The following is a 27,661-nucleotide window of genomic DNA, read 5'->3' on the forward strand; positions in this document are numbered from 1 at the left end:
TACAACTGTTTTTTTCTCTTAAGGGAAAAAGATATTGATACTGTCCTTCCCCTCAGCTCCAGTCTCCAATGAATTCATCTCCCACACTGGAAAGGAAGGCACATACATTAGATTCCTGCAAGGATTGTTTCAACATTTAATAAGCCTGCTCTGCATAGTGTGTATAAAAAAGGAGAAAGTATGTTCTTGAATTTGTCAGTGCATTGCCCTAGGAATAATAAATATAATACCACTGACACAAGAAAACAATGGATCTACTGGCAAAGACATATAAATACTGAGGAATACAAGCAAAGAGGAAAGGAGAGAGCAGTAAGGAAGGTTGTAAGAGACCTTGATATCAGACCCTGCTTCTTCAGTTCCTATTCTCAAATCCATTTAATTTTAGAAATATCAATAATGGTAAATGGAGAAGTCATTCTCTATCAGTGTCACTCAAGAGATCGTTGTTAGAGATTCCATTTAGGCCCTCGGGTACTGCAGAAATTGGGAAGCTGCTCTTGCAATGATTCTGAGCCTGACTGCCAGTTTGTGTAAGAGTTTAGGATGAGTCCACATCCAGTTGGCAGAAACTCATTCTTAATCCCAAATTTTATTTATGACATATAAAGGCTAAAGAGCAATCAGGCTCAGCCCTCTCACTGCAAGACTGTACAAGGGGAGAAAGAAGTAAATCATTTAGGTGGGTAAAAAAACCCACCCTTTTGATTTACTGCCTGAAGAGAGCACAGAGAAGATGTAATGGAAAGAACTTCCTAGGTGGATAAGTTAAGCACAATCAAATGCTCGTGTGCTTTGGGCAAGAGCACAGTTCTGCAAAAGGATGACATGTTCCTAGGTTTTCAATAACTGCACTAACAAGGAAGGCTCCACAATATGGAATTTACTTTACAGAGTCCTGATTCTCTCCTTATGTCTGGGTAAGTAATACCAATGACACCAAAGGACCCAGAGCAGGTGTGGTATCCTATTGCATAAACTTTATTAAGAAGGGCACTAGGTGACATTTTGTCATTTACTTCAAGCTCATTTAGATCAACAACAGCAAAAATAAACAAGCTGAGGAAAAAAAAGTCCTATAACATAGGAATACATCAATCTATGTTGGAATTAAGCATATTCAAAAGCACAAATTAAACAACATTAAATCTTCTACTGCTATTTTAATATATAGCAAGCATTTAATTTAATTTCTTCTGGTTTTTTATCATTTCTTTATTTGTTCTTAAATTGTAAGGCAATTTTTTGTGCATGCTGTTTTGCTTTGTGTGTAATTTAAACTTCTGACACCCCTCGGTCTCTGAGACCCATTTCACACTGTAGATGGCACTAAATCATTGCACAACACCAGGCAGTCTCAGTTACCTACAGATGCTTGGGTGTGCAGTGACTTTGCCCTAGTCTTGTTCTCCTGAAGGATAAGGTTTCTATCCACCTAAGTAGCATGAAAAGCAACTTAAAACTTGTTTGAAACCTGGAACAAAAGATATTATCTGCTATGCCTTTGGCTGGTTTATACAGTATACAACATTTTTGTTCTGTAAGCTCAAACAATAGTCAAATGGAGTAAGAGCTGGAATAGAGGGATTACTTAGTATGACTCTAGGCTAGGATTCCTCCTGAAGTTCTGGCTCAGCTAAATGCCAGCAAAGCCCCAGTCCAAAGTCTGAGCCTCTGAACAGTGCAGTGCTGTCAGGCTGACTGCTCTTGGGTGTGCTGGGGGGGTGGCAGGCAGACTGATCCGCCAGAGACTGAATGGAGAGTTCTGGGCAGGGAAGGGGCAGTAGTAGAGGATGCTGCTTTCTGTTTCTGGCCACATCTGATCCAGAACAAAGCAACTGTTTTGAGAAAGGCTGAGCATTTTGCAAATTCTTTTAACAGATATTTCTCTATGCAGGTAAGGACCCAAACTGACTGCTGTCTTTATTTACAGTTACAAAAATAATCAATATATTGCTAACACTGATAGAAGGAACAAAATGCTGAATTCCTCTGAAAACTATTTGACTTCCATAATGGGCCCTTATGATAATTTGGGGATTCATCCTACATTCACCAGTCAGGGATAGTGTTTCTATCAATTTTAGTGGGACAATATCAGATTTTTGCCCTTTTCCTTGAGACACTAAAATTTTAATACTTTAACAGTATTTGGCTTTTTACTTCTGTTTAAATGAAGATGAGACTCCTTATTTTTTTCTGTAGGGAGCAGTAAGAGAGCTAAATACTATTTATATTTTCCCCTTGGAATCTGATGAATAAGCAAATCATAGTCTGGAGTCTCAGCTGGTATTAGCTGGCACTGTACAGCTGAAGACAGTGGCACCGTGCCAACCCAGACAGAGGGAGGAGACAACCCATGGATTTTGGACAGGACACAAAACTAATCCCAATGGCTGATTGTGATCAGTTGAAGGCTTGCAGAAGCAAGCTGGTCAATACCCCCATTTGTCTAATTTGGATAAATGAACCATGCCTACTTTTAAAATCACCACAGGTATTGTTTCTTTTTTCATCAGGTCTCAAGAACACATAACCTTTTGGTTTTTTGTTCTGTTGTGGGCAGGCATCATGAAGGAATTTCCACATTCAGTTGTGGAGGATGCTGTAATCCTGGGTGCCATCCAGAGCCAGCTCATTTGTTTCAGTGGTTGGTCTTTCACATTTTTTTTTTTCTGCCTGCAACACTCATTTTATCTCCAAAGTTTGTTCACAAAGAATTACAGACTGAAAGTGAATACTGCCTGCAGGAATCTAAGGGCATGTCTCTGGCATGCAGCAAGAAATGCTCAGCATCATCATAAATTTCTGGACTACTCTTGGAGTCAGGTTAACATCCCCAAGCAGTGATGTGTGGACATAACAGCTCAGCTGCATGAGCTCCACAACTTGCTGCTCTAAGACTTGCTCACAATGCCTAATCCTTGACTGGTCTCTCCAGAGCACAGGTTTAATTCAGCAGGGTATGGACTGCCAATAGATGTTACGCCACAAGGCTACACACTATCCATATAGCAACATGCAAACTACTGCATGAGCTACGTTATAGTCTAAATAGGTCAAATAAAACAACTCTTTAGAAAGTGAAGTACAGAGAGAATCAAGGGGGAAAATTATCATTCATTTTTGCTCTGCAATATCACAAAAGGAACTGGTGGAGTCACTGTCCCAACAAAGCCTCAGAAGCCTGTCTTTATCCTGAGATACCACTTTCATAGGCAGCCTCTGCTTTGACATCACCAGACAGCTGCAAAGGTGTATAGAAGCAAAACTGGTCTTACCAACGCAACACCTTCTGGCACATTAGGCTCCTTTATTTTGAAAGGGCAGAGCTTAAGCCAAGAATAAATGTACATTTGGTGGGAAAAGCGAAGAGTAACAAGGTGAATGCCATATGCAGCACAGCAAACATTAGCAGCATATCATTGCTCATAAGATTCATAGTAAAAATTAATTTTAAGGAGGGATTTGGAAAAAAATCTTTTGCACAGATCTCCTCCCATGTACATGGGATGGCCTGAGGCAGAGGATGAAAGTGCTTGGGAGAAAACAAAGATCAGTGTGCCATGAATGTTAACTTCAAAGGCAAAAAGAGAGGCAGAGTCAAAACCAGACTTTCAGCACATTATTAATTTAAACCACTGTGATATGCTACCGATTTCAGTTTATTGCATTCAGGGTTGACTTTATCTGTTAGGATCTGCACCTAGACTCTGCATCCAAAAACCCTTGAATTGTCAGTCAACACAGAACTACATCTGTCTGACCACTGACTACTCTGCCTGTTGCTTTCACTTGGCACTTCAAAAACATCCAGCATCTGAAGATTTCTAACAATATCTTCATTGCTCTTTCACTGACAATGACTGATTGCTTCAACTTGTTTCCAGCCCTACCTCTTTCAGAAACCATACTCACTCAATCTTGTCCAGAGACTACTCAGCTTGATAAGAGCTTCATCATCCAAGCTTCTTTCTTAAGCAGTAGAAGTAGCAGTAATAACATTACAAGATTTGTCCACCGTTGATCAAGCAACATCTCAGGAGGATTACCATTCAGCAATTTGAATACAAAGAACCAGAGAAGTGTTCAGAGCCCCAAGTCTGCCAGAGTTCAAGTAGCATTTGGACAATGCTCAGGCACATGGTGTGATTCTCAGGGCTGTTCTGTACAGGGCCAGGAGTTGGGCTTCAATAATCTGTGTGGGCCCCTTCCAGCTCAGCATATTTCAGGAAGAATTTCTTCACAGATAGGATTGTTAAGCATTGGAACATGCTGCCCAGGGAGGTGGGGGGGTCACCATCCCTGGAGGTGTTCGAGAAGTGAGTAGATGTGGCACTTAGTGCTATGGTCTAGTTGACAGGGTGGTGATTGGTCAAGGGTTGGACTCTTATGATCTTAAACATCTTTTTCAACCTAAATTATTGTGTGTGTGATTCTGTGTGCAAATTTCTTCACTGAAATGATCATGAAGCACTGGAACAGGCTGCTCAGGGCAGTGGCGGAGTCACCATCCCTAGAGGGATTTAAAAGATGTGTAGATGTGGTGCTTAGGAACATGGTTTAGTGATGGACTTGGCAGTGCTCGGTTAATGGTTGGACTCGATGATCTTAAAGGTCTTTTCCTTATAGTTCTATGATTCTATGAACAGGCTTTATATACACATCATCAGTTCTTGTACCTCTCACTGATCATCTACTATCATCTTTCTAGCATGAACTTCCCAATGAGTTAGTTAGTTTATCCACACATTAAGTACACAGACAAATTCCAGTCAGTGCTGTGAATTTGGCTGATGCTATGTAATCAAAACCTATTTAGGTTCCAATGGATAACTGTTTTTAACATCAGTAACTGCACTTTACAACACCCAGATCCAACTGGGTCATAGCAGGGTCTAACTAGATAGATAATTTATAGGATGGACCTATTCTGGGTATACATCAGGAATGTACATTTTTTAAAAAAGTGTCCATCTGTTGACCTTTGCTCAGCATGCTGTAGAACTTGGAAGGCACAGGTGGCACAAGACAAGATGTTTCAGGCAGAGAAAGGACTGTCTCATAGCTAAGTGCTCTCCTGGGAATCCAAACTTGCCTCTGCCAAAGATTAACAATGTAATAATCAGTCATTACTTAAACTTTTTCTAAGTTGTGGCTAGCAGTTTGCTCTTCATGTTCTGAGTGCTTGACTTGAAATCCTGGTGCCAAGTTTGCAAGAGGGCAGACTCACAGCTCCAACTGGACTGAAGAGGACACATGCACTGAGCATGGCACCTGCTGCAGTACTGGGAAGAGCCCATAAGGGCCCAGGTACCTTAACTGAGCTCCAGGACAAGCAGATTCTCCATCTGAATAATTCTGTGTCTCACATTGTAATTTACAGGGTGAATATAACAACTGTTTTTTGAGAATTCATTGGTGTTTATGAAGCACTCAGATGCACAGAAAGGGCTGTAGGAAGTTATCAACTCTGCATTTAAAGTAGGTTGAAGTGTGCAGCAAAGTAGGCATAGTGCCATACTGAGCTGTGAGGGGAGATCAGTGTATTGAGTAACCGCTCATTCCACAAACTTCTTATGTTGTGCACACTGCACAAAGAAACAGGAGGAGAAAAAAGGAACATTTTATAAAGTACTGAGTGATAGGAAAAGACCAGCAGTGCAGGTTTACACAGCCAAGGCAAGCAATTGCCATCATCATCAGCGGTTTGTTTTTGGCATCTTTCTCTGCACTGACAAATTACAAAGAGCATTTACCAAGGAATGCAGCCACAGGGTGAGTGATTATATCCTCACCAAAAGCATCAGTGACACTGTAGCAACAGTAACAACAAACAACCCCTTTATGTACACATAACAACCCCTTTTAAGGACCCAACTAAAGGTTAATCCAAATGAAATTTGATTTACAATCAAGTAAACATTCCTCTTAGGATATGCTTTGGTGATCAGAGTGAGAGATTTTCCCTGTGCATGTGCAGAAGTTAGCTACATAAAGGTCATGCAGGCAAACTAATTAATTTTGTGCCTCCCAGTGTAGGTTTGTCTAAATGTAATGGCCATGGGCTGCCCATCACTGTCAGCCCACGGACTTCACAGGCCAGTAGTTTTGTCAGGTATAACCTCCTGGCATAGATCACCACCCACATTGTCTTCATTTCTTGAGGTGCCAGACTGTTCCACAGACAGACCCCTATCTGTCTCCAGGCCTCCCCATCTTAACATGGGAGTCTAGTGTCACTTCTTTTCCTTGCGCTTCTTCAAAGGCCCCTGATGTACATGTATCTTCTGCTACCTGCTTGGGGCAGGGCCTCTTTAACATCTCCTTCAAAATAATAGTTTGCACTTTGTTTCTGCTGGATCCAACTATTTCACCTCATCTAATTCACCAGGCTCCCCAGAAACACACGGTGGCTGTGTGTCCTTCCCCTTTCCCCAGCATGTGCTGGTAGGCAATTTTTAGGTACCCCAGAGCAGCCTCCTTCTCTCTTGCCAGCAGCAAACGAAATCCTTTGCCCTTATCTCCCTTCTTCCTCAGCTCTCTTACCAGAACACAGGCTCTCTTCATCTCTGCATGAAGATCTGGTGATTGAAGGAACAAGGGAAACCAGAGCAGAAAGAGCATTGCTGCCATTGCTGTGCTTCCACAGCACCCATTTCACACAAGGAAGCACATCTCTCACTCTGCTATCACTGATTGTAGAAAGCCAGTTATTATCAACTTCAGTCTATTCTTTGAGGGTCTCTCAGCTGATGTATAATGAGCAATGTTTTTATGAGTATGGCAAATAAGCTTCTTCTACAACATTTTAAAGTAGGTTTAGAAACTGATTAAAGCTCAGATAATAAGAAAGACAACAAAAACCAATTAACATTAGAGAGCTAGTAATAGTCCAGGTCTATATATTTGCAGAATCTCATCAATATCACTGACAAAAATTAATCCTGTTTAGCATAAGAAGCATCAATCTTAAATCTATTTTTCAGCCCTTGAGGGTTCAGTTATTGTGGATCAGTTACCAATAAAGAAATGATACTCTAAAGTATTCTAAGCTCTTCTTCAGCCATGATTTACTGCTTTGAGTTCCATGAAATTGAACTGAAACACACACACTCAAAAAAAAGAAATTAACAGGGTAAATTAGGCTTTAAGGATTTGATCCATAACATCAGAAAGTCGCACTTCAAAAGGTCATGAATAAAAAAGTGTTGTTACAGCAAAACAGAATCACATTCTCCAATTAATGCAGCTGACATTATTTCTGTAGTAGGCACCTTCTGCAACACGTGATGTGACCCCAACTCTCACTGAAAATTATACACATCTGGTTTTCTCACTGGTTTGCAGGAGGTACCTTGCATGATCACACCTTCCAGTTAATCGGTAAATTCTCTAGACCATGTATTGTAATCTGAGTTTGGCAAACCATCCATCACAGTAGACCCTGGATTTGATTAGACCCTGCACACAATACAGCAATACAAATACATAATTAATAATAACAAACAGTACATTTGGACTGAAAATCAAAAGAAACATCCAAAAGTCTAAAAAATGAATCATGGACACAAAATGAAGCAACGGAAGTGAAATGGTCAGGGTTTTTTTCCAAGTGTATTTTCTTTTCAATAAACTCTGATATATATCATCAAAAGGGCATTTCAAGGCTTAAGCTTCCTAGTGCAAATGAAGGGTAAATGAACTGCAATAGACATTTGAGTTGGTTTGATTCTTAATAAGTGGTGGCACATAATCAATTTTTCCTACTAACACTTGAATTTGGAGATAAAATGCAATGTGTACGTACAGTGATTACCATTGGTAAGTATTTTACGGAAGTCCCTGCAAAAACATGAATAAGTATTACACCATTGCTTATGAGCAGAGCTACTGCACACTGTTGTGTGGCTCAGACAGTATCTCATTCTGCACGTTGTTTGATCTAAAGAGGAGAGGATATTTTACAATATTTAGGGCATATATAAGATTTTGTTCATTAGGACATCACGAGATTATTTTAAATTGATCAGACCAAACATATCTCAATCCTGATAAAATTGGAACATCGATTTATTTCTGAGAGCGTGGGGTGAGGATTATAATTAAGCGATCAGGGAAGAGATGTGTGTGCACATGCTCTGGGGGTGTTTGTCAGACAGTCTGAATCTCCTATCCTCTCATCTCAGAAAACATATTACCTGCATGTAAATGCAATTAGCTTCCAATTCCCACTCCTCCGCAGCAAGGTTTGTAACTCAGTGTTTTATAACCCGTCTCCTGCACCAAGGTCCCAGGTGGCAGAAGGAGCTAGCCAGCTTACCTTTGGTGTGCTTCCAAGCTGTCTAGCCCATGAGACCACACAATCCTTGAAGACAGTGACAATGTGCTGCACTCAAGGGGTGACCTCTATGGTTTAAAAAATCTAAAGCGAAAGAAAGCTCGTGGTAGCCTTCCTCGCTTCCAACCTGCCAGATGTCTCCCCAAGTTGTTACCCAACACACTGTTTGCCTCTGAGTCATAAGAAAGAAGGTTTATTTTAGCTACTAAAAGGATGACTATTGCACAGCAAGATCTTGGCACTTCAATCTAACCATCCATTTTGACTACATTCCAGTTAATCGTATTAGAATATTAAAAAAGACCACTAACGAACCAAACATTCAGCCTGCAAGACTTCTTTTCCTTTTCTTGTCATTTTCACTACCTGATTACGAGCCAGGTTTGTTTGGAGAATTGAATGGGTGTTTCTACCTACTTACAGAACTTTGGGAACAAATTCTTAACTGGTTCCTGCCACCTGAAAACCAAGCTGGCGTACTACTCTCCCTTAGTCTAAAAGCTCTATGACCTGAATCTTACTTCTTTAACTTTAACTGGTTCTTATTCCTATGCTGCTCTCAGCAAGCCATTGCTAAAATTGTAACAATGATATTATAAATCATGAATATTATAGAGAGGCTGGGGCTGTCACACACTGTTCATATTAAAGAACCTCATCTGCAACCACTTCACCTAACAGATACATTTAAATTCACAATTACATGCTTTAAAACTACTGCAGTTTAGTTTTCTATAGGTTTGTGTCTACTGGTTGCTTGACTTTGGTGGCTCAGACAAATGAAGCCTTTCCTGTAGTTGCAGCATCTATAAGGACCCAAATGAGATACAGATCAATGAGTAAAAAATATTTTAGCACAGAGGTCATAGACCTAAAGCCTTATATGCTCAGGCAGGCAATATAAACGTATTTACCTGAATTCTACATAAAACCAGAGTAAAATAAAACTAAGCTGAACACTGTGTATGTGGTATTCCTAAGAGCAAGGAATGGAAAGCTGGTTAGGGCAGGAGCAAGAAGAGAGACATAAATAGAAGATGGAAAGGCTGCAGTAAGCAATAGCTCAAAGAGGCTGAGCTCTGCCTGCCAGTCAGTTCTATGATCTCTCTTGACAAGAGCAACAAAAGCTTGCAAAGACATCACATCTACAGGGCATAGTCCCCCTTGAACAGATACAAGCATAACCCTGACAGTGTGAAACTACAGTTATAAAAATTCCCTGATCTTACTCTGGTACTATGCAGATATGGAAGTCAATGGTTGTGATTCTCTTGTATACTACAGTACTGGAGACCATATAAATAACTAAGATGGTTAAAACCCCAAGGGGTACATGATACTGTCCATGAGCCCAACTGTGTTTCTCCTCATTTTTTTGGCTGCAATCAGTAGGAAAAGAGTCTATAGCATGGGCAAATATATTAGAGGTTGTTTTTTCCCCAGCTTCTTGGTAAGCTGCTCAGCACTATTGGATGCTATGCCAAGTGGTAGTTAGGGAGGTCTGCTGCATTCAGGCGAGTTAATTACAGAGATGGAGGACAGCACGATGCCAAGTGGGAGGAAGGCTTCCCTCCAGAAGTGGACTGTCAGCAGAATCAGGAGGAGATGTAATCAGTCATAGCTTGCCTTTACCAACCAAGAATGAACGCAGATGTGGCTTTCAGTTTGCTGAATATTTTCTACCATGTGACTTCATCAGATTTTTGGCCTCTGCATGAAACTCTTTTCTCAGACCTTCTCATATATAGACATGGGTTGCTTAGTTCTTTTAGAGGGCTCAAGTAGATTGGTTTACCTAAGTGGTTTTATTGTTCTAATAGAATGTTGACTACTTTGGATTTTTGGTCACTTTCTGATTCAGAAAACAGTGATCTTACAAGTATGGTGGCTAATCCTGACAGTATCCATACACACCTTTCTTTGAAGAAAATGTAGCAGCAGTGGTACCAGCAAGGGTGGGAACAGCTAGAGACATTTTTACTGCTAGCACATACCTTCATCTAAGTGTGTTGGATACTAATTTCACATGCTGAGAGAGGTTATCAGAAGTGGGGAAGGTTGTGAGAGTTTATTTCCAGGTAAGCATGAACAATAAAACTGAAATCTGTGTCCCGCCTGTAATGAGCTCACAGCAGCGTGGCAAAGCAAGCAGACAGACATATGCTTAATATAAGCAGCTTAAGTCTCAAGGACAAAGGACATGTGCTGACACACAACTTACATTGCAGACACCTCTGCATCTGGGCATGGTAACGAGCTTGTGGGATGTGTCACACAGGGCAAGCAACGCACATGGTGTGGGAAGGGGTGTCGCGGCAAGGGCTCACACACTGAGATAGACTCTCTCTCACGATCCCAGACGGGCCGTTCCGGGGGAACACCGGAGGGGCAGCGGGGGTCACCGTGGTGGTACCGCGGTACCACATTGGGATCGGGCCCGCCGGGCCCCTCCGCCCCCGGCCCCGCCCGGGCCCCGCCCCGGCCCCGCGGACCACGTGTCCCGCGCGCCGCAGCCCCGCCGCCGCGCAGGCGCCGTGTGCGCTCCCGCTGCCCGGCCGAGGCCGGGGCTCGGGATCAAAATGGCGGCGGCCGGAGCGGGGCCGGGAGGGAGGTGGCGGCGCTGAGCGGGAGGATGGCAGCGGCGAGCAGCTGCCGGGGGTGAGACACCGCGGGGAGCTGGGCCGGGAGGGGGGTGCGGACTCGGCGTCACGGCGGCGGAGGGGAAGGGGCGAGACCGTCGACGCCCCCGCGGCGGGGCTCGGAGCGCGCCCCGCCGGGCCGGCTGCGAACAGCTCGTCCCACCGCGCCGCTCCCAGCCCACAGCTCCGCGGGGCCGCTCGCCGGGGGAGCAGCCCCGCTCCCCGTGCCGCTCCCGGCCAGCAGGGTCCGCGGTCCGGAGCGCCGGCAGCGGCCTCGGCTGTGCCCGTTCGCGCTGTCGGGTCCTGTCTCGCCCCCCCCGGCCCGGCGCCGCTCCCCGCGGAGCCCGCGAGCGGTGCTTGGAGCCGTCTCCCGCAGGAGCCGCTGCGGGCTCGTGTTCCCGCAGCCGCGGGGCTCTGGCTGTGTCCGGGCGGTGCGGGAGCGGCCGCGCTTGCCCGCTGTGGCCGCGGGGCTCCCGCCGGGGCCGCTCAGCCCGGCCCGTGACAGCTCCCGTGCCTTGCGACTGCTGCTGCCCTGGGATACCTGGGGCTTTGTCCTGCTCCTCTCCGCACAGGTGTTACCGCGGTGCTTCTGGACAAACTCGGAGGGAGAGCTTTGTACGTGATGTGCTCGCTCGTGCCTCTGGAATATTCTTGCTGCCAGTGGGATAAGTGCTTTCCTGTCGGTTCGTGTTTCTGCTTGCTCTCCCCCTCCATCCCATTTGAGGCCGTTGGGTGAAAGATGACACACATGTCGAGTGCTAACATAAAATACGATAGTGAGATAATCAGATACGTGTTGGTACAATGGTACTTCATTTGTGTGAGAATTTAGTTTAGACAATGTAGCAGTGCTCGAGGCTTTGCTCCAAAGCAGTGTAATGTAATACATAGTGTTTGACAGATATACCACTGGGATGTGATCACCTCAGGTTTTACCATATGCTCCACACTCCATTTAGAAATGGAGAAAATAAAACTAGAAACTCAGATACAAAATTTGTAATGCATATAACTGTTTTTGAGGCACTGAGAAACTTGGAGTTAAAGCTTTACCTTCTTTGTCTGAAAGATGTTAGAGAGTAGGGTGAGTCTTCTAAGGTTCTTTATTGTTTCAAATGTTTCATCTTACTTCTTTATTAGTATCCCTCTTAGAGAGAAGCAGGGAGGGGAATTCCTTCTTAGATCCTTCTCTTTTGCTTAAGAAATCAATGAAAATATTTCTTCCTCTTCCCCTTGTTGACTAAGTGCCTGCTGCCAACATAACAAAATTAAATCTATAGAAAGTGTTTACAAGGATGTGGAAGAGGAGTCTTCTAGTAACATACAGGTTCTGTGGACCATGGTGTTTACAAGGCAAGGTATGAGTGCTCATTTTGTAGAATATCTGGATGAAGATAATGTATTGAGAAGGTATGGCTTATGATGTTTTCTCCCTTCTTGGAATAATTTACTTCTAACTAGTCCTAGTTGATGGACCAAAGCATAATTGAGCCATTTAAGAACTTGCTACTTTGCTGCAGCAAGTAATGTTCTGCAAACATTACTCTCTGTTCTGCTTATATGTAAACATGTGATCAATGTCTTAGTTAATCAAGCTTCTATCTTAAGTTATAACACGAAGCTGCAGGTTGCTCACTTTTTTTTTAATTCAGATCTAAAGTTAGACTTGCATAGTTGGGCTGCATACAGGTAATCTTGGCAATAACATTCAATCGTTTGTGTCAAATGTGTAGCCAGTGTTTGTTTTTGTTCATCGGAGATGAAAACAGCTATTGAACCCTTTGTATTTCAGCTCAGCTGCACTAAGCATTGTTTTACTTGCTTTCAAACTTTAGCTAATGTATAAATGGGTTTGACATTCTAATCTGGTTTGTATGCTTAAGCATACAAAGAGCACAGACACAAGTCATCTTGGTTTATTTACTGTGGCATTGCTGTAATTGTTGCCGTTTTAAATCCTTGCCTCTTACTTTAGTAAGTGGATTTTCTTCATATGTCCAGATTCCCTTGCTGAGTCATAGATACAGTGGTGCTGTAATGCTTATAGCTGGCATGGACTGATTTGCAAGGAGTCATACATGAAAGAATAGAATTATTTTTGTAAGCTCTCCTGGGAGACTTGCATGGACTTGTCATAGTGTTTTTTAATTTTTTTTCCCCCTCTTGGTTTTCAACCTTGTCTGAGAAGCTCAAAACTTTGTTTTGTGAAGGTATGTTGCTCCTGGTTAAATTAGAGTAGAATGTTCTGTCTTTGCAGCCAGCTCTTTGAATTTAATTCAGTGGGACTGCCAGAGCTTGATGAATTAACAACAAAATATCAAGCCTTCATTTTGGAAGCAGCCTTTCAAGTTGCTGTATACAGGATGTCAGGTTTACAGCTGTCACTGATGACAGTTAACCTCGAGGCTTGTAGGAGATGAATTCTAGGCTGGGACAGTGTCTTCCTCCACCCTGTTTTGCAGGCTGCGTTGGTGTTGTGGTGTCTTGGGGTCCTGCATGTGGCCAAAGGAGGAGGTGGGGCGTTAGCCCTGCCCCTCCTGCCACCCTGATGTTCTTTTGTCTTGAGAGGTCAGACCACATGCAAGAAAAGGGGGGTATATTGTGATGTCTTGGGTGCACAGTGATGAGCAAGATAGTTGTGGCTGGCTGTCTTTTAGAGACAAAAAGTAAGATGAATCCAAACAGCCTATTGACATTTCACATGGAATATATGTAGTTCACATTAATCATTCAAAAGATCTGTAGGTAAATTGTGAGATTGCACTTAAGAAGAAATAACTGTGTTCTTAGTAATATTGATGAGAATCTGCTCTTACAGAAAATCTTGAGCTGTGAGTTTAACTGTAAATTTTCTCTTTGGTTGTTTGTTTTTTCTTAACATATTTACATGGCTTTTGATTTCTGTTATCAGATCAGTGTCATCTACTATTTTTTCACACTAGTCTGGAAACCTGGTGCAGAAACTTTATTGTACATGCAGTGAGGACAGGGAATCCTAGTTCAGATGGGAGTGTTAGATGAGCTTACAGTGAGTCATCTAGTTATTGCTTTGTTTCATTTCCCAGGCTCTTTGAGGAATAAGTCTTGTCAATGTGCCTTTAAATCTTTGGACAAAAGCTATTGCAGATTTTTAGAATACTCTTTCATATGCTGACTTACCAATATGCCTGAACTATAAGAAGAAGGGACTGTAGATGCCATGTTTGATGCTAGTCTTGCATTTGATACCTATCCAGTTGTCATGCCTGTCTCCTAAGAAGGATGCCAACTGTAGTGATGCTAGGAGATCTGAAATCCTTGCATTTTTTGTGTAAAAACAGTGATAATTGTGAGACTGGAAATAGGCAGGAAGGAAAATGGATAGGAAGGAGCTGAATATCGCTGATGGTGTATGCAACATTTATTGCATACCTTGATATTTGAAGTTCTGTTAAGTTTTAGCGATTTTCTTTCATATTCTCTGACAGTGGTGTTTTAGTTTCCAGTGTTCAAGCAAAGAGACCAGATCATGTCAGAGGTTCTCCTGAAACTAAAGGGAACCTGAAGTCCCCTTTTTTTCCTCTGTCCTTGCGACTATGGTAGATACTTTCTGGCTTTATAAGGATGCCTGTGAGGTTCTTGATAAATCCTTAATGGTACAAGTGTCTTAAAAACTTGCACTCCTCAGCTGTTTTTTTCCTGCTTCTTCTCAGTTCCCTCAGTTGTACTAGTAGAGTTGTTTATGTGTTGCCTGCGTTTCAGCTGGGGGAGTTAATTTTCTTCCTAGCAGCTGGTACAGTACTGTTCTTTGGATTTAGTATGAGAATAACGTGGATAACATGCTGAAGGTTTAGTTGTTGCTGAGCAGCGCTTACCCTAAGTCAAGGACTTTCCAGTTTCCCGTGCTCTGCCAGTGAGGAGCTGCACAAGAGGCTTGGAGGGAGCACAGCCAGGACAGCTGATCTGAACTGGCCAAAGGGATATTCCGCACCATAGACTGTCACATCTAGAATATAAACTGGGGGCAGTTGACCAAGAGGGGCCAGTCACTGCATGGCGTGTTCAGCCCATTGGGAATTTTCTATAATCAGTGGGTTTAAAATGGTTATTTTAAATGCTTGAGTGTTAAAACATGCAAGAAAAAATTTAACGGAAAAACAAAATCAGTCAAAACTGATTAAGTAAAGTGTGGAGGTGTAGTGTTTGAGGGCAACATCTTCCAAAATCAGTTTCTATGTTTCAGAATTATCTTGCTTTGTTTTTCAAATGTGATGTTCTAATGGAAGCTGTTAACTGTAGAAATGACCGATCATTTTGTAAATCCTATTTGATCTTTGTCCTCAAATTTTGTCTGAACTCAGTGATCATACTGTACATCGTGTATGGCACTCAAACATGCTTCTGTGTTCAGTTCTTCCTGTATTAGAAAGACTGGATTTTTGTATTCATCTTTGCTTTTCTTACAGTAAATTGTAATGGGTAGAATTTAATTTTTTTGAATCTCTTTTAAATAATGTCTTTCGAGTGCTGCTTTTACTACTGTATTGTTAAAGAACCTTTTTATTTCTACTCTGTCCAGTTTGATACAGGATTATTTCAGAATGGTAACTTGCAGTTTTTAATATGAATCTCTTTTTCCTGACATTCTCCATCACTTCAGATCTTCGGTGTTATGTAGTGGGAAGTGCTTTAGAGAGATGAAGCTAGTTAATGGTATGCAAGATTCCTCTAATTTGGAAACCTTGTCTAAAATCTGCTAAAAGTCAGTTTCAGGGTAACTGTCAGGGCATTTTACACTTCTGCTCATGGTAACGATGGCTAAACTCAGAGCTGAAACAGCAATGTAATAAATGATTGCTGCTTGGTCTTTTAGTTGGGCTTTGTTGTTTTGTGACCAGTACTTGCAGAAGGTCTGTATGATCAGTAGAGCTGCAAAATGTATCTCTGTGTGCTCTCCTGTGTGTTTTAGATTAGTTTGGGTCATAGAAGATTGTTCTTATAGTCCATCACGGAGATTTTAATGAAGATTTGGGGTACAAAGAGCAAGAATACCAGTGTCTTGTGAAGGCATCCAACATTAGTAAAATTATGCCTATTTATATGCAAAATGAAGTATTTTTTGATTGACCAGGTAGATCATGTTGCATTAGTGAGAAACTGAACTGCTGCCTTGCCTATAATCTGCTACCCCAGATCTCTGTACTGCAGTCAAGTATATAAAACACTTCTGTAATGGGGAGGTTATTCTAATTGCTTTAGAAATAATCAGTATGAGTGACAAAAGTTCCTTTTCATACTTTTCTGCTGACCCCTATATTGGAAGTGCTGCTTGAGAGCTGACTAAAAAGCATTCTAACATAACAATACAATCAGAATGCAATAAGACAGTATTTTGTGGACTGGTGCTCCCTTATTCTTTGATCTCTTTTGATCTTGTTTTAGCTTTGTTCTCGTGATGACTCTTGATGTAAAGGTGGGGGGAAGTTGTTCTTTGGCTCTTGGAACTGAGGAATTTGGTTTGCTGTGGATTTAGTAATTTTTCACTTTTTGAAAATGTCTTATTTGAAGCCTTCCTACTGCTGTGATAGTTATAGTGCCCATCCACATAAATTCTGTATTGTTTATAAGATGAGGCTGTGCTGAAGTACTTTTTACATGTGGGAGCAGTTAGAGGTTTTCTCTCATGTACCCAGATGCCTGTTTATTAAAATACATGGAAGGTTAACAGTTTCTGAAGCTGCTTGTGATACTTAACTGAATGACCAGAAGATTTCATCTTGAAGGAAGGAATGTAGGCATATACACTGTGTAATTTTGTATTACCTATTTAGAAAAACCTCAATGAATCACAGACTAACCAAGCATGGGAATAAAGGCTGATGTCCTGTACCTTGGCTCATGCTGTACTGGGCATCTCAGTTTCAGATATCTCGAGAGATGAAATGAAATACATACAAAATGTCTAGAATGCAGAAAGAGAAGATGTTAATAGGGTCATGGATTTCTTTAAAGTCATTGTAGTTGTGACTGCAGCTCTCTGAAATACATGAAATTGCTTGTGCTGACATTTTATGTTGAAAATACCTTTGTCAGTCTGTAATGAGGTACTTCTAAGAAGTTTTTGAAATTGGTTGTTTATTATACTTCAGAGACTAGCAAGGTAGAAGAATGCTGAGTTGACAAAACGCACACTGGAGATGGGAAGTTTTGTGTTATTCAGTGCAGTGATGGCCTTGGTAATGAACGAGGGATAATCAAAGCTGTGTCAATACTTTTCAGTTCCTGAGAGCCAACAGTTGTTACTGGCGAGCTGGATGTAAGCACCACAACTTCTACAGAGGAATGTATGTAATAGTAATGAGGAGCTGCTGCTCAGTCCATCTGAGTCCCCACGCCCTCCCAATGTATCAAGTGTCTCCGTCTCCTCTGCAGTTTATTTTCATGAGTGATTTGGGGTATTAGCTTATCTAAATTTTGGATAAAAATGTGTGTTTTACTGCCTCAAATTGTCAAATCCCAACTTGGCTGACTTTTTTGGTTGACGTTTTTTGGTGTTTTGTTTTAATAGCCAAAGATAATATTTAAGAGGATAATTTGGTGGGTTTTTCTTTAATAAAAAGATACATTATTTGGATCAGAAGGTACCTCCCTGCTTCTTATTTGGTCATTAAAGTCTCTGTATGGTTTGGTCCTTCTTTAAGCATTTCTGGAAAATGTGCATTTGGGCTTGTAATGCCAAAATACCCTTCTGACATAGTGAGGTTGTCATACAGTGTAAGATTATGCCTTTTCTAATAGTATTTTGAAGTTCTAGACACAAACCTGAAGACTTGGTAACCACTGGTAGAGTGACTCTTGTGTATTTCTGCACTGAATTCAAGCTGCTTGTCTTTAATTGCATTTAACCACAATCTTTAATGCTATAACCTGGACAGTTACTATTTGAAGTTGGTTTTCAAGCTTAAATTACAAGGCTACTGAAAGTGTTGTTAATCAGAGGTACAATCTTAAAATAAACTTTTCAAAATATCTGTTCATACTACTCGGGGCGTTTCCACTTTAAGTAAAATAAAATTTGTCTTGTCTTGCTCTAAGTTTCTCAAGACATTTGAGTTTTTCTAATGAGAATATCTCAAGTAGTTTTGTTACTGCATAATTTCTCAGTTAATTATTGGCTCTAAATTTAGGTATTTGCTAATCTAGGTATTTCCCCAGCTCCATCTTGGGCATCTATTTTCCTTTCTCCTTTGTCCCTTCTCCCCTCATTCTGTTTTTAGCTACCACCTTATTTTTGCTGGAGAATTGAATTGGAAAGTAATTTTGTTACTGGGTTTCAGCTGCATCAAAGCTCAATTGTATTAGGGCACTAGCAATCTTCAACAGTAATCAGGGTGCTTTTATTTAAACATCTTTTGAATCTGGAGTTTCATCCTTGTTTTAAATTTGGAAGGAAATGGAATTTGCCCTTTTTTTCTCACATCTACAAGATTAACTTGTTTCCTTGTTAAAATGAACATTTTATTTCTGTTAATTTAAAAACTGATCTGAAACGGATCCAGCTAAGAACTGTTCATGTTCATTGAATATGAATGGAGAGTTGAGTGGGAACGATCATCTAGGTAGAGAGGTAAGTAAGTTTACCACCCAAAAAAAGAAAAAAAAACCCACAAGGTTTTGGGTTTTTCTGTATATTGATGGACTTCTCAAATAATGGAAGACTCAAAGGAAGCTTTGAAAGCACAGTGCAGGCTAGCAAAGTATTCCCTTTCTACATTTTGCCCTTGCTCTGTATGTGAAGGAATAGTAATATCAAGGACAGTTGTGGGTAAGAGAGAAAGATAAACAAAATTTTGTCTAAAATTACATTAGAAACAATGGGTTGGTTCCCTTAATGGAGTATCTCCTCTAAGTAGTGCAATCCAACAGACTTTTACTTTCCTTCTAAAACTTTTGTTTGATTTCTTTGAAAAATCTATTTTTTTAATGCTCTGGGGCAGCTGAAAAGCTTCAGATCTTGTGGAGGGAGAAGGAAGAGTTAAGGCATATCATGAGTCTGCTCAAAGGGCAGATTTGCTTAGCAAATAGTTAAACAAAAAAACACCCATTAAGCTCTCCTAACTGCAGGCTTTAAAAGTCTGGGTACATGAGGTATTTGTAGATATTGCTGAGTTAATTAAATTAAATGTGTACGTGCATGGTGCTGCTTGTTTTCAGAAACAACATGTTATGTCAACATGTGTGATGCTCTTTTGACTGTTCTGTAAAACTTGCGTGTTAATGTTACAGGACAAAAAAATGCTTTGGAAATGGGGAGAGAGCTTGTTGCAGGAAATCTGGAAGACATAACTTCCTTTTCTTGCCAAGGGGAAAATGTAAACAAAGCTCCAACTTAATTGTAGACTAAGTCTGGTTTTCTGACTAAGCCTTTCCTTCCTTAATTGATTGCTTTTATCATTGAGAAAGTGTATTTTCTGTTTCATTTGAAATATATTTCTGTTGTTTTGGGCAGGACACGCCTCAAAGTTTGTGAGCGTTTAGTTCTCTCTAAGCTTGCATGGAATCTAAATGTAGGTATTAATAAGTGTAACCACTGAAACTGAATTTAGTGGTATAACTTTTGAGAGTTCTGATAGTTTATGTATCAGATGTGTACTTTAGGGGAAGCATTGCAATACTAGTGTATTTTGCTACTGTACATGCTCTCATGTGCATGTACTGAAGTATCAATGTTCAAAATGTCTGAAATCCTTGAACTGTATGACATAGAAAGATTTCTTGGCATTACATGTTATGATGTAAATGTTAGCTGGTGAAATCAGTGTGGCTCTTAAAATTTTCTGCTAAAGGTAATAAATTGAAATTGATCTTATAGAAGAGTCCAACCAAAGGAGAAATCTTTCAAATGTGGAAGCTTTTAAATAACTGTTAAAATCTTAGTATATAACTGATGTATATGAAAAGGTATAAGATGCTAGTTGTAGGAGTTTTTGTTAAAAGTATCTAAATGAGTTTGACCAGAAATTTCAGACCTGCTCAGGGAGGTAGCAGTCCATAACCAGTTTACAAGCTCTTGAATAAGTCAGTTGTTGTATAAATACCATGAGCAATGAATTTTACAATTTGATCTTTGTATTGCTGCCTGCATCAGTGAGCAGAATAGAGTTGGGAGTGACGGTGGATGTTAAGAGACAAGGGGGAAAGGTGAGTGTTAGTGCTGAAACTGGAACCTCAGAAACAGTGCCTGCAAAGGAGGACTGTGCCAGTGTGCCTGGGACCAGACCAGAGTAACTTGTTGAGACTGAGCCTGCTCAGAGAGAATGAAAAGGATGGCTACGAGGGTATAATTTTGTAGAGCTGAGACATTTCAATAGGAATAGTCTGCTCTCTTCATATTGACAGCTGTAGGTTCCTGTTCTGGTTATTGGCCTGTCAGAGCAACCTGCAAGAACTCCTTTTCCCTGTCTGTCACCTGTCACCCCCTCCAGCAGTGGGGTGATCGATCAGCCATCGGAAATGACTTGTTCTGTGATCATACAGTCTCTGTATGTAGTGTAAGGGGGAGCAAGAAAACCTCTTGGCTGGAGGAAGCAGCAGAGTGAGGGCAAAGTACAGGTCCCTGTTAGTTTGACTTCAGTGGTAATGTCAGATCACCCTGATACCTGTGAAGAGCTGACAGGGAGTGAGTCTTGCATGCACAGTTAGCTTCTCCCCATCAGAGGAGGAGTTCACTAGATTGAGGGGAATATGAAAATACACATAGGCCTGGCTTTCTATTTTTTCCCTTTATGACTAATACCTAGGTGTATATATTCTGGCACTGCAAATTGAGAATCTTCCAAGCCTTCAAAAAAACACCAGCCTTTATGGACTTCTTTAGTAGTGATGGCTGCTGTCTGAAGGGTTGTTAACCAAGACCTAGTTGAAGGGAGGAACAAACTGCATAAATACAGAGCAAAATAAGTACAGGGCAAAGAAGAAACAGCAGTCAGCTAGCTAGCTACAGTGAGCACTGCCATGGTGAATCCCTGCGGTAGTTACTGCTGTGTCAGTGGCCTTTTTCTGCTAAGACTGCCCTTACCTTTTTCCTACTGTTAATTTTTTAAGAGCTGTGTAGGAGAAACAGCATATTGCAAGAGTGGTCTTACAACTGCTCACTTACGTTAAGATGTTTACATTGAAAGTGGTTGAATGAAGATAGAGGCAACATTGTATTTCAGGGAAGTGGCTGTTGCAGCCACACCAAAGGATCAGCTGAAAACAAAGGATAGTCCAGTCAGGACTTAAGTGGTTTCCCAAACATCTCCTAAAATGAAAGGGGACAGTAGGAATGAGTGCATGGGACTGGGAATGTTTTTATTTTTTGAAGACTGTGCCAACTGAGTATTAGTCAAACTTCATGTTGCATTTGATTGTGGGGAGCAAGTAACCTTTTCTTATTGCTCTTCCTCCTTTGGCGACATCCTTTCCATTCCTTGGGTCATTCTGTAAAGTGATGCAGGGAGCTAACAACACTAGGGAGAAATAAGTTCTGCCGAAGAGGATACCCTTGTTTAGTTGCTGACACGGTGGAGGAGCTTTGGGAAGATAGTACTAGCTGTAGTGAGCACTGCTGCTGAAGAAATGTGTGTGCAACCACAGTGGTGATGAACCAACTTGGTTTTGTGTCCACCAAATAAAGCATTTTGAATCCAGATTGGAATTGTGTTTTGGTTGGATCCAAGACTTGTGACTCGTGACTTATTGTCGAAACTATTGGAATTGTAGCTGTAATGAGTTAGTTTTATGTCTGTGACTTAATGTTTCTTTAGTAGAATTCCTGTGTCTCATGAAATAACTGTACTAGATTGCCTTTTGAATTCTTTACCATGCCTTTCTGTGTTCCACCTTCCAGTTTTTCCATTGTAAATAGATGAACCCATTAGTGTTAAATGTGTAAGAGATGATGCTGGCAACTGATAGTTCAGACTTTTGTTATATTAAAGAGGAAAGGCTGAATGGGGGGAATGTGGTGGTGTTGTGTTGGCAAAAGGATCCATGGAGAGGATGGTGTACAGAACAAAAAGAGTGGTGGTGTATTAAGGCATAGAGTGTAAAGAAAATTGTTTTGAATATATGGCAATATTGGTAATAGCTTTTTTTAGCCACAGGCAGAGGTTTTCAGTGGAAGTAGATGAGATGTGTATTGTTCCAATGTGTATTGTCACTAAGCATCTCAGAAGCTTGTGCATAAAGGAAGAGGGTTGTATAGAAGCAGCGTAGTAATGAGGAATGATGTTCCAAGCAACAGAAATACCACAAAATGTTGTTACTGATGCAGTGGCTGGCTGGCTGGAGGAAGAGTTGATTGTGGCTAAATTAAGACAGAGGTAATTTTTAAACTGATATATTAACAGAGGTCACCCATCTGGGAAGGCCAATCAGTATATGAGTCCAAGACTTTTTAGTCTGCTTTAATGTTGGGATGTGGGAGCAATTGTTGTGAAAACCTCAAGCAGTGTCATCACCAGAGATGACTAAGGCTGTGGAAGCTAATAAGGGTACTAAAGCTGAGTGATCAAAAGGATGCTTTTTTGAAGATGAATTGAAAACAATAAGCCATAAGATGCCATGGGTGCTACTTGCTTACTTGTGTAGGTACAGAGAACAGTGTCTTGGATTGTCTTGTTACTAACTAATGTACTCTCAGAGGAAACATGTTCTGAGAGGAAGTGTGGTGAATGTAACTGCACAGTGAATTTACAAGCACTGTTGTGTACAGGAAGCTCCCGTGTCCTCATTCAGAGTAAATGGCTTTCTGTGAAATAACTGAGCCTGGAGAAAAGGGAAAATGTCTGCGGTACAAGGAAACTGTAGGGTATATGGATCTTCCGTATGGTTGGGGTTTGAGCCAAGATTTCCCCATCTTAGTAGACTTGTTAATTGAAAACAGCATGTCACGTTGTGTTGGGTCACAGCTTGAGCAAGAGGAGGAATTACTGTTCTGAATGAGACGGGGATTTTTTGGGGGTACTCTCAGACTAAATAGAATAAAAACCCATGAGTTGGGAAGATTGCAGAGAGGAAAGACTGCCCGCCCTGCTCCATAAGAAGCACAAATCCCCTTGACAGATAAGGGGTATTTGAATAGGAAACCCATGAAATAATCTGTGCGGAGGTGGGAGAGCTTCATGTAGAAAGTTCTTACTTTTATTTCACTTCTGCCTTTTCCCTGGGGGAAAAGGAGCAGGTGACTCAGGATACTGCTGCAATAAAGGACAGGCAGTGTCTGGAGGCACACTGAGGAGGGCAGTGGTCTTAGCAGATTGGTATTTGACCCCAATATCTGAAGCTGAATTTAGCTGAAATTTCCCTGAGTTAGGTCAATGCCTGACAATGTTGGCCTGAACTTTGATAGAAAGAAAAAAAGCAGACTACTTTAAAAAAAGATCTGATCCTTTTTTGGGGGTACTTCTCATGTAATTTGGAGGTTCCTTTTTCTGTCTTAATCAGCTGGTGTGTTCACATGTATAAACCAAAGAGTATTTACCGTTCTTTAAAAAAAAAAAAGGCATGTGGGTGATTTTTGCTCAGAAGAGGCCTTTTGAAACATTTATACTCCTCAAAATGTATCAGTGTGTCAGACTCTGTTGCAATTATTCTAGATTGGCTAAAATTAATTATCCTAATTTCTTTGTAAAAGGATATGTTCATACCTAATTACTCTGTTCAGTGATATTGATAAAAATTTGTGGATAGAATTTCTCTGATTTTCTTACAAAGTAGATTTAATGACATTTTGTGTCTAAATCAGATAATGTTCCTTTCAAGTTAACAAATCGAAAGTAATTGATGAATACATGCTGTCATTTTACTTCAAGAGAATCCTAGAGGGCAATGAATGAGTTCTTGCTGATGTGGCTGAAAGAAGTGTTTTGAATTCATCTTCAGGAATGTTAGTGAAGTCTTTCATGTGAATGTTATCAATTAGAATAGACTTCTGGTAAATTAATGTGTTTTGCAACCAGCTGGAAGGATCGCTGATGTAGAGAGATCAAAATTTAAAATTTGTTTGCCAGTATGTGAAAACATTTAAGTTGCTGGGGAGGAACTGTATATTCTGTGCAGGATTGTACTGCTATCAGTTAGTCTGTGTGTGGTTTGTGTGTTTAGATTTTTTTTAGGTGCTGAAACTTTTTTGTATTTAGAAGAATATAAATATGTTGATGTCCCATGTCTCCACATGTTAGTGATTTGACCTGTCACTACCTGTTGATGACATCGTTTAATTACTTCTGGGCTGTGACATGTTCAATCACACTATGAATTGCTTTGCTGACTATCAGAAATCCTACTTGGAACACTATTTGCAAAGACAGCATTGAAAAGAGGGTATTTTCCATGGTTTTTCACCTGATGTAGTGCTTGTCAATGTTTTCATTTTCTGAAATGTACTTGCCTTAAAGACTGCACACATTTTGATGCTATTTGAGTGTAGTTCTTTTAATTTTCACTATGATTCCTCAGAGACTATGTTGAAAATCAGTACAGGTTGTTTGTTTTAGGGTTTTCCCCCCTAAAACTCAGTCCCATGATTCTCACTAGAAATAACAAGCCAGGACTACTGTGGTGGTTTTACCACCTTCATTTTGAAAGAACTTCTTAATGGAGAAGCATACTGCTTCATGAAAGAGAAAGTAAACTTCATGCTTAACTTTAAGAAAGGGTTCTTTGTGATAGCTGGAACACATGATTCTCATCAAAGCACTAAGCAACACAGTCACTTTCATAATCTAGTATATCTGCTTTTTCTTGCCCTCTTTAGCCTGTAACTGCTGATGTGGCTTAAGTTCTGGTATTTTGGTTATTAGATTTTCTTTCTTTCCATTGCAGTAAATCATGAAATAATACAGATTCATTTGCCCACGTCATGAGGAATGTTATCCATTCCTTATTTTTGTGCAGAACTAATCCAAACCAGAACCTTTCAGCTCTATCAGTTGCATCTTACTGTTGTATCATCCAGTTAATTTTGAATAATGATAAGGGTTGATTGCTTGATTGGATTCTAAAAAGGAGTCAAAATAGGCTTTGTGTAGATTTGCATGTGTCTGTCTAGATAATCAGCTGATCCTTCAGAATTTCAGTTGTTTCCTTTGGGCAATGAATTACTTGCCAGTTACACAATTTCTACTACAAATGCTGTCCCATATGCTTTCGGCCCTTCAGCACATGTTTCTGAGATCAGCAACTATGGCCTCTGCAAAATCTGAGAATGCCAGTACCTCTTTTGAGTGCCTCATTCATGGAAGAACAGGAAGGTCAGGACAGGTAATACTCAGTTCTTGTCAGCTCCTCTTCCTTGGAAAATCACGTTCCAGTAGCATAGTAAGAAAGATGAGGTAGATATTAATTGCACATCTGAACAAACAGTTGGAACTCCAACCACGAACAACTTTGTGTTAATTTTTAAGTGCCTGCCCCTTTGGATGTTGCTGACTTGTAATCGCACTAATGATCCTGCATAACAACCGGGTCTGGCTTTGGAGACTCCTCAGTGGATGGGAACTGTAAAACTGTCATTCTGAGCATGGGATTGTTCCTGAATCCCTTTGTGATGGCTCAGGGCTCTGCTGGAGGCAGGATCAAGATGTTAAGGCAAGCTGGTGGGATGTACCTTTGGGACACTAGCAGGGGTTCACCCTCACAAGTTCTTTCTCTTTTAGTTTTTGATCTACCTAATCTCTGTGGAAATAGGCTTGTCCTTGCTAAAATATAGTTGATATGTTTCCTTACTGGAGTTGGCACTTTTAAAAGTTGATTTTTTTTGATTTTTTTTTTTTTAAAGACACACATACAACCTTCACCACCCCCCAAACCCAACGTACCAGTTTATTGCTGGATCTTGTCATCTCATCTTGCATTACAGTTTTACTTCCCTGAAACGAGCTGTTGGGGCAAAATAGAATAGCATTTTTGGTCTAGATAAAAATCTAAGCAAACATGAATAAGGCACGCTTGTGATGCTTGTGTTGTCATTTACTCATAGTAAATTTAAAATGTGTTAAGTAAAATGAAAACCTGAAATACCATATTGGTACAAGTATGTGCACGTACTTGATATAATTTCCTACTTTGGTTTTAGTATTATGCTATTTCATAATCCTATGACAGCAACTCCAAAAGAAATACAAAAAGTTTTTAAAATCTTACAGGGAAGAGCCAAATGATTTTGGTTGTAAAACATGTTGTAGCACTCTCCACCTTGCCCTTTATATTAATTGGATTCCAATGGACTACAGGAAATTTTATGAAACATTTATATTGTGTGATGACTATAAAAAAAGTGTCACTGTTACCTGATGTCCATTTCGTACACAGACTTTTTGTTAAATCAAAATTCCCAATCCAGGAATTCCTGGCTGTCAGCCCAGATACTTCAGTTGCAAGTCTTCTTAGGTTCCTAGGATTTTAGGTTCAATGTGATAAGTATTGAGAGGACTGAGAAGTTTATTTCAGATGCTGAAACTTTTAGCTAGATTTGTGTTTATTTTAAATTCTATTCTGAGTATCAGTATAATCTGAAAGTGACTTCTGTGCTTTTTGTAGCATTTGGGATGATAATTTTAGCTTCTGAAGCTTTCTGGTTTCATATAACAAATTTCATACACTCTTTCTGCAGTGCAGGCTTTTTTAAGCAAGCTTTGACATAGTTTAAGTTTTTTCCTGTGTACCTGTGTATGTACATAAAGCACATCTGTGCTTGTATTGCTGCTCTCAACAAGAGGTCCTGTTTCAGTAGGTCAACAGATGTTGAATTGAGTTTCATTTTGATAATGCTTACATGGATGCATGCAAACTTTTAATAAAAAGGTAAAAAAATGTTCACCTGATGGTAGTTTTTAAACAAAATTTTGTTACTATATTCTGAGGCTAAAATGTGATTTAAAAAATTCTTCGGATGAGCTCAAGTAGGGAAGTTTTTGGTGTGCAGGAGAGCTTCTGCAAGGAAAGATGAAATCTATCATTTTGCAGCTAAAGATCTAATTGTTTGTGGTTTGGAGTTATTTCTTTATTTTTATGTTCATTTCCTTTTACAACTGTCTGTCAGCATGGGGAAACAGCATTCTTGACTTGGCATTTTTGCAGTAACTGAGATGTATTGACCTTCATACTAAACTCAGCAGGTTGTGTGCTAGACTGACATCTGTTCAGGTAGGCTAGGTTTGGTGTAGAGGCTGAAGTAGACACTATCAAAACAAACCAAACGAAAAAAGGCACCTAAATCCATGACTGGTTTAAGTACACTTTGCTGTCAAAAGATGCAATCCTACTCTACTGGCTTATTTTCTTGTTCTTTTTTTTTTCCACCTGTGCTAGTGCAACTATTCATTTGATGTCATAACAAACAAATTGGGGTGACTGATAATGTTTAAAGATTTTGTTTAGGTTGGTTTTAACATGAGTCAATTTGTCTGGTCCGCAAAATATTTGGGACAGAACAAACAAAGTAGGAGAAGTGAATATGAGAATGAAAAGAAGCCTGGGCTTCCTTCAGGACTGAGTTCATCATGGGTGCCAGCTTAAATTTGTTTAGGAAACACAACATGGGTTGTACAATATTAGCTTGTAAATTTAGTGATGTATTTAAAAATACAAGAATTTTGCTTTCAGTTGATACACGAGGTTAAGGACAGTACTGGAACTGAAGCTATGATCGTTTATG

General features: G+C 40.4%; 1 protein-coding gene across 2 annotated transcripts in view; it reads left to right on the plus strand.

The window, feature by feature from the left end:
* Positions 1 to 10,928: 10,928 nt before the first annotated feature.
* Positions 10,929 to 27,661, plus strand: part of BTBD7 (BTB domain containing 7) — a 55,852-nt gene continuing 39,119 nt past the window's right edge. For both annotated transcript variants that reach the window (XM_027637614.1, XM_027637615.1), the window contains exon 1: positions 10,929 to 10,999. The gene's annotated coding sequence lies outside the window, so the exon portion shown is untranslated. The remainder of the gene's footprint in view (positions 11,000 to 27,661) is intronic.

Source organism: Corapipo altera, unplaced genomic scaffold (assembly GCF_003945725.1).
Source record: "Corapipo altera isolate COAL_440 unplaced genomic scaffold, ASM394572v1 23, whole genome shotgun sequence".
Taxonomy (NCBI): Eukaryota; Metazoa; Chordata; class Aves; order Passeriformes; family Pipridae; genus Corapipo; species Corapipo altera.